This window comes from Oncorhynchus masou, chromosome 4, assembly GCF_036934945.1.
Source record: "Oncorhynchus masou masou isolate Uvic2021 chromosome 4, UVic_Omas_1.1, whole genome shotgun sequence".
NCBI classification, from domain to species: domain Eukaryota; kingdom Metazoa; phylum Chordata; class Actinopteri; order Salmoniformes; family Salmonidae; genus Oncorhynchus; species Oncorhynchus masou.
This window is the reverse complement of record NC_088215.1, coordinates 3,902,717-3,912,254: the sequence shown is the minus strand read 5'-3', so window position 1 is coordinate 3,912,254 and position 9,538 is coordinate 3,902,717.

Below are 9,538 nucleotides of genomic sequence, written 5' to 3'. Positions count from 1 at the left end.
AACTATTAATAGACCATATTACTGTGTAGTAACTATTAGTGGGCCATATTACTATGTAGTAACTATTAGACCATGTTACTATGTAGTAACTATTAGTAGACCATGTTAATATGTAGTAGCGATTAGTAGACCATGTTACTATGTAGTAACTATTAGTAGACCATGTTACTCTGTAGTAACTATTAATAGACCATATTAATGTGTAGTAACTATTAGTAGGACATATTACTATGTAGTAACTATTAGTAAACCATGTTACTGTGTAGTAACTATTAGTAGACCATGTTACTATGTAGTAGCTATTAGTAGACCATGTTACTATGTAGTAGCTATTAGTAGACCATGTTACTGTGTAGTAAATATGTAGTAACTATTAGCACACCATGTTACTATGTAGTAACTATTAGTAGACCATGTTACTGTGTAGTAACTATTAGTAGACCATGTTACTGTGTAGTAACTATTATTACACCATGTTACTATGTAGTAACTATTAGTAGACCATGTTTCTATATAGTAACTATTAGTAGACCATGTTACTATATAGTAACTATTAGTAGACCATGTTACTGTGTAGTAAATATGTAGTAACTATTAGCACACCATGTTACTATGTACTAACTATTAGTAGACCATGTTACTATATAGTAACTATTAGTAGATCATGTTACTATATAGTAACTATTACTAGACCATGTCACTATGTAGTAACTATTAGTAGACCATGTTACTATGTAGTAAATATGTAGTAACTATTGGTAGACCATGTTACTATCTGGTAACTATTAGTACACCATGTTACTATGTAGTAACTATTAGTAGACCATGTTACTGTGCAGTAACTATTAGTAGACCATGTTACTATGTAGTAACTATTAGTAGACCATGTTACTATGTAGTAAATATGTAGTAACTCTTGGTAGACCATGTTACTATGTAGTAACTATTAGTAGACAATGTTACTATGTAGTAACTATTAGTAGGCCATATTACTATGTAGTAACTATTAGACCATGATACTATGTAGGAACTATTAGTAGACCATGTTACTGTGTAGTAACTATTAGTAGACCATGTTACTGTGTAGTAACTGTTAGTAGACCATGTTACTATGTAGTAACTATTTGTAGACCATGTTATTAAGTAGTAACTATTAGTAGACCATGTTACTATGTAGTAACAATTAGTAGACCATGTTACTATGTAGTAACTATTAGCAGAACATGTTACTATGTAGTAACTATTAGTACACCATGTTACTATGTAGTAACTATTAGTAGACCATGTTACTATGTAGTAAATATTAGTAGACCATTTAACTATGTAGTAAATATTAGTAGACCATGTAACTATGTAGTAACTATTCAAAGACCATATTACTGTGTAGTAACTATTAGACCATGATACTATGTAGTAACTATTAGTAGACCATGTTACTATGTAGTAACTATTAGTAGACCATGTTATTAAGTAGTAACTATTAGTAGACCATGTTACTAAGTAGTAACAATTAGTAGACCATGTTACTATGTAGTAACTATTAGTAGACCATGTTACTATGTAGTAGCTATTAGTAGACCATGTTAATATATAGTAACTATTAGTAGACCATATTACTATATAGTAACTATTAGTAGACCATGTTACTGTGTAGTAAATATGTAGTAACTATTAGCACACCATGTTACTATGTAGTAACTATTAGTAGACCATGTTACTGTGTAGTAACTATTAGTAGACCATGTTACTGTGTAGTAACTATTAGTACACCATGTTACTATGTAGTAACTATTAGTAGACCATGTTTCTATATAGTAACTATTAGTAGACCATGTTACTGTGTAGTAAATATGTAGTAACTATTAGCACACCATGTTACTATGTACTAACTATTAGTAGACCATGTTACTATATAGTAACTATTAGTAGACCATGTCACTATGTAGTAACTATTAGTAGACCATGTTACCATGTAGTAAATATGTAGTAACTATTGGTAGACCATGTTACTAAGTAGTAACAATTAGTAGACCATGTTACTATGTAGTAACTTTTAGTAGACCATGTTACTATGTAGTATCTATTAGTAGACCATGTTAATATATAGTAACTATTAGTAGACCATGTTACTATATAGTAACTATTAGTAGACCATGTTACTGTGTAGTAAATATGTAGTAACTATTAGCACACCATGTTACTATGTAGTAACTATTAGTAGACCATGTTACTGTGTAGTAACTATTAGTAGACCATGTTACTGTGTAGTAACTATTAGTACACCATGTTACTATGTAGTAACTATTAGTAGACCATGTTTCTATATAGTAACTATTAGTAGACCATGTTACTGTGTAGTAAATATGTAGTAACTATTAGCACACCATGTTACTATGTACTAACTATTAGTAGACCATGTTACTATATAGTAACTATTAGTAGATCATGTTACTATAACTATTAGTAGACCATGTCACTATGTAGTAACTATTAGTAGACCATGTTACTATGTAGTAAATATGTAGTAACTATTGGTAGACCATGTTACTATCTGGTAACTATTAGTACACCATGTTACTATGTAGTAACTATTAGTAGACCATGTTACTGTGCAGTAACTATTAGTAGACCATGTTACTATGTAGTAACTATTAGTAGACCATGTTACTATGTAGTAACTATTAGTAGACCATGTTACTATGTAGTAAATATGTCGTAACTCTTGGTAGACCATGTTACTATGTAGTAACTATTAGTAGACCATGTTACTATGTAGTAACTATTAGTAGGCCATATTACTATGTAGGAACTATTAGTAGACCATGTTACTGTGTAGTAACTATTAGTAGACCATGTTACTGTGTAGTAACTATTAGTAGACCATGTTACTAGTAACTATTTGTAACATGGTATTAAGTAGTAACTATTAGTAGACCATGTTACTATGTAGTAACTATTAGCAGAACATGTTACTATGTAGTAACTATTAGTACACCATGTTACTATGTAGTAACTATTAGTAGACCATGTTACTATGTAGTAAATATTAGTAGACCATGTAACTATGTAGTAAATATTAGTAGACCATGTAACTATGTAGTAACTATTCAAAGACCATATTACTGTGTAGTAACTATTAGACCATGATACTATGTAGTAACTATTAGTAGACCATGTTACTATGTAGTAACTATTAGTAGACCATGTTATTAAGTAGTAACTATTAGTAGACCATGTTACTAAGTAGTAACAATTAGTAGACCATGTTACTATGTAGTAACTATTAGTAGACCATGTTAATATGTAGTAAATATGTAGTAACTATTAGTAGACCATGTTACTATGTAGTAACTATTAGTAGGCCATATTACTATGTAGTAACTATTAGAACATATTCCTATGTAGTAACTATTAGTAGACCATGTTACTATATAGTAACTATTAGTAGACCATGTTACTATATAGTAACTATTAGTAGACCATGTTACTATATATTAACTATTAGTAGACCATGTTACTATGTAGTAACTATTAGTAGACCATGTTACTATATAGTAACTATTAGTAGGCCATAATACTATGTAGTAACTATTAGAACATATTCCTATGTAGTAACTATTAGTAGACCATGTCACTATGTAGTAACTATTAGTAGACCATGTTACTATATACTAATTATTAGTAGACCATGTTACTATGTAGTAACTATTAGTAGACCATGTTACTATGTAGTAAATATGTAGTAACTCTTGGTAGACCATGTTACTATGTAGTAACTATTAGTAGGCCATATTACTATGTAGTAACTATTAGACCATGATACTATGAAGTAACTATTAGTAGACCATGTTACTATGTAGTAACTATTAGTAGACCATGTTACTATGTAGTAACTATTTGTAGACCATGTTATTAAGTAGTAACTATTAGTAGACCATGTTACTATGTAGTAACTATTAGTAGATCATGTTACTATGTAGTATCTATTTGTAGACCATGTTATTAAGTAGTAACTATTAGTAGACCATGTTACTATGTAGTAACTATTAGTAGACCATGTTACTATGTTGTAACTATTAGTAGAACATGTTACTATGTAGTAACTATTAGTAGACCATGTTACTATGTAGTAACTATTAGTAGACCATGTTACTATATAGTAACTATTAGTAGACCATGTCACTATGTAGTAACTATTAGTAGACCATTTTACTATATATTAACTATTAGTAGACCATGTTACTATGTAGTAACTATTAGTAGACCATGTAACTATGTAGTAAATATTAGTAGACCATGTAACTATGTAGTAACTATTAAAAGACCATATTACTGTGTAGTAACTATTAGACCATGATACTATGTAGTAACTATTAAAAGACCATATTACTGTGTAGTAACTATTAGACCATGATACTATGTAGTAACTATTAGTAGACCATGTTACTGTGTAGTAACTATTAGTAGACCATGTTACTGTGTAGTAACTATTAGTAGACCATGTTACTGTGTAGTAACTACTAGTAGACCATGTTACTATGTAGTAACTATTAGTAGACCATGCTACTATGTAGTAACTAGTAGTAGAACATGTTACTATATAGTAACTATTAGTAGACCATGTTTCTATATAGTAACTATTAGTAGACCATGTTACTGTGTAGTAACTATTAGTAGACCATGTTACTGTGTAGTAACTACTAGTAGACCATGTTACTATGTAGTAACTATTAGTACACCATGTTACTATGTAGTAACTATTAGTAGACCATGTTACTATGTAGTAAATATTAGTAGACCATGTTACTATGTAGTAGCTATTAGTAGACCATGTTAATATATAGTAACTATTAGTAGACCATGTTACTATATAGTAACTATTAGTAGACCATGTTACTGTGTAGTAAATATGTAGTAACTATTAGCACACCATGTTACTATGTAGTAACTATTAGTAGACCATGTTACTGTGTAGTAACTATTAGTAGACCATGTTACTGTGTAGTAACTATTAGTACACCATGTTACTATGTAGTAACTATTAGTAGACCATGTTACTATGTCGTAACTATTAATAGACCATATTACTGTGTAGTAACTATTAGTGGGCCATATTACTATGTAGTAACTATTAGACCATGGTCTAATAGTTACTACATAGTAACATGGTCTAATAGTTACTACATAGTAACATGTTACTATGTAGTAACTATTAGTAGACCATGTTAATATGTAGTAGCGATTAGTAGACCATGTTACTATGTAGTAACTATTAGTAGACCATGTTACTCTGTAGTAACTATTAGTAAACCATGTTACTATGTAGTAACTATTAATAGACCATATTAATGTGTAGTAACTATTAGTAGGACATATTACTATGTAGTAACTATTAGTAAACCATGTTACTGTGTAGTAACTATTAGTAGACCATGTTACTATGTAGTAGCTATTAGTAGACCATGTTACTATGTAGTAGCTATTAGTAGACCATGTTAATATATAGTAACTATTAGTAGACCATGTTACTATATAGTAACTATTAGTAGACCATGTTACTGTGTAGTAAATATGTAGTAACTATTAGCACACCATGTTACTATGTAGTAACTATTAGTAGACCATGTTACTGTGTAGTAACTATTAGTAGACCATGTTACTGTGTAGTAACTATTAGTACACCATGTTACTATGTAGTAACTATTAGTAGACCATGTTTCTATATAGTAACTATTAGTAGACCATGTTACTATATAGTAACTATTAGTAGACCATGTTACTGTGTAGTAAATATGTAGTAACTATTAGCACACCATGTTACTATGTACTAACTATTAGTAGACCATGTTACTATATAGTAACTATTAGTAGATCATGTTACTGTATAGTAACTATTACTAGACCATGTCACTATGTAGTAACTATTAGTAGACCATGTTACTATGTAGTAAATATGTAGTAACTATTGGTAGACCATGTTACTATCTGGTAACTATTAGTACACCATGTTACTATGTAGTAACTATTAGTAGACCATGTCACTGTGCAGTAACTATTAGTAGACCATGTTACTATGTAGTAACTATTAGTAGACCATGTTACTATGTAGTAAATATGTAGTAACTCTTGGTAGACCATGTTACTATGTAGTAACTATTAGTAGACCATGTTACTATGTAGTAACTATTAGTAGGCCATATTACTATGTAGTAACTATTAGACCATGATACTATGTAGGAACTATTAGTAGACCATGTTACTGTGTAGTAACTATTAGTAGACCATGTTACTGTGTAGTAACTATTAGTAGACCATGTTACTATGTAGTAACTATTTGTAGACCATGTTATTAAGTAGTAACTATTAGTAGACCATGTTACTATGTAGTAACAATTAGTAGACCATGTTACTATGTAGTAACAATTAGTAGACCATGTTACTATGTAGTAACTATTAGTAGACCATGTTACTATGTAGTAAATATGTAGTAACTCTTGGTAGACCATGTTACTATGTAGTAACTATTAGCAGAACATGTTACTATGTAGTAACTATTAGTACACCATGTTACTATGTAGTAACTATTAGTAGACCATGTTACTATGTAGTAAATATTAGTAGACCATTTAACTATGTAGTAAATATTAGTAGACCATGTAACTATGTAGTAACTATTCAAAGACCATATTACTGTGTAGTAACTATTAGACCATGATACTATGTAGTAACTATTAGTAGACCATGTTACTATGTAGTAACTATTAGTAGACCATGTTATTAAGTAGTAACTATTAGTAGACCATGTTACTAAGTAGTAACAATTAGTAGACCATGTTAATATGTAGTAAATATGTAGTAACTATTAGTAGACCATGTTACTATGTAGTAACTATTAGTAGGCCATATTACTATGTAGTAACTATTAGAACATATTCTTATGTAGTAACTATTTGTAGACCATGTTACTATATAGTAACTATTAGTAGACCATGTTACTATATAGTAACTATTAGTAGACCATGTTACTATATATTAACTATTAGTAGACCATGTTACTATGTAGTAACTATTAGTAGACCATGTTACTATATAGTAACTATTAGTAGGCCATAATACTATGTAGTAACTATTAGAACATATTCCTATGTAGTAACTATTATTAGACCATGTCACTATGTAGTAACTATTAGTAGACCATGTTACTATATACTAATTATTAGTAGACCATGTTACTATGTAGTAACTATTAGTAGACCATGTTACTATGTAGTAAATATGTAGTAACTCTTGGTAGACCATGTTACTATGTAGTAACTATTAGTAGACCATGTTACTATGTAGTAAATATTAGTAGACCATGTTACTATGTAGTAACTATTTAAAGACCATATTACTGTGTAGTAACTATTAGTAGGCCATATTACTATGTAGTAACTATTAGACCATGATACTATGAAGTAACTATTAGTAGACCATGTTACTATGTAGTAACTATTAGTAGACCATGTAACTATGTAGTAACTATTTGTAGACCATGTTATTAAGTAGTAACTATTAGTAGACCATGTTACTATGTAGTAACTATTAGTAGACCATGTTACTATGTAGTATCTATTTGTAGACCATGTTATTAAGTAGTAACTATTAGTAGACCATGTTACTATGTAGTAACTATTAGTAGACCATGTTACTATATCGTAACTATTAGTAGACCATGTCACTATGTAGTAACTATTAGTAGACCATTTTACTATATATTAACTATTAGTAGACCATGTTACTATGTAGTAACTATTAGTAGACCATGTAACTATGGAGTAAATATTAGTAGACCATGTAACTATGTAGTAACTATTAAAAGACCATATTACTGTGTAGTAACTATTAGACCATGATACTATGTAGTAACTATTAGTAGACCATGTTACTATGTAGTAACTATTAGTAGACCATGTTATTAAGTAGTAACTATTAGTAGACCATGTTACTAAGTAGTAACAATTAGTAGACCATGTTACTATGTAGTAACTATTAGTAGACCATGTTAATATGTAGTAAATATTTAGTAACTATTAGTAGACCATATTCCTATGTAGTAACCATTAGTAGACCATTTTACTATATATTAACTATTAGTAGACCATGTTACTATGTAGTAACTATTAGTAGACCATGTTACTATATAGTAACTATTAGTAGGCCATGTTACTATGTAGTAACTATTAGTAGACCATGTTACTATATAGTAACTATTAGTAGACCATGTCACTATGTAGTAACTATTAGTAGACCATTTTACTATATATTAACTATTAGTAGACCATGTTACTATGTAGTAACTATTAGAACATTTTCCTATGTAGTAACTATTATTAGACCATGTCACTATGTAGTAACTATTAGTAGACCATGTTACTATATATTAACTATTAGTAGACCATGTTACTATGTAGTAACTATTAGTAGACCATGTTACTATATAGTAACTATTAGTAGACCATGTCACTATGTAGTAACTATTAGTAGACCATTTTACTATATATTAACTATTAGTAGACCATGTTACTATGTAGTAACTATTAGTAGACCATGTTACTATGTAGTAACTATTAGTAGACCATGTTACTATGTAGTAACTATTAGTAGACCATGTTACTATATAGTAACTATTAGTAGGCCATATTACTATGTAGTAACTATTAGAACATTTTCCTATGTAGTAACTATTATTAGACCATGTCACTATGTAGTAACTATTAGTAGACCATGTTACTATATATTAACTATTAGTAGACCATGTTACTATGTAGTAACTATTAGTAGACCATGTTACTATATAGTAACTATTAGTAGACCATGTCACTATGTAGTAACTATTAGTAGACCATGTTACTATATAGTAACTATTAGTAGACCATGTCACTATGTAGTAACTATTAGTAGACCATTTTACTATATATTAACTATTATTAGACCATGCCACTATGTAGTAACTATTAGTAGACCATGTTACTATATATTAACTATTAGTAGACCATGTTACTATGTAGTAACTATTAGTAGACCATGTTACTATGTAGTAAATATGTAGTAACTCTTGGTAGACCATGTTACTATGTAGTAACTATTAGTAGACCATGTTACTATGTAGTAACTATTTAAAGACCATATTACTGTGTAGTAACTATTAGTAGGCCATATTACTATGTAGTAACTATTAGACCATGATACTATGTAGTAACTATTAGTAGACCATGTTACTATGTAGTAACTATTAGTAGACCATGTTACTATGTAGTAACTATTTGTAGACCATGTTATTAAGTAGTAACTATTAGTAGACCATGTTACTATGTAGTAACTATTAGTAGACCATTTTACTATATATTAACTATTAGTAGACCATGTTACTATGTAGTAACTATTAGTAGGCCATATTACTATGTAGTAACTATTAGTAGACCATGTCACTATGTAGTAACTCTTGGTAGACCATGTTACTATGTAGTAACTATTAGTACACCATGTTATTATGTAG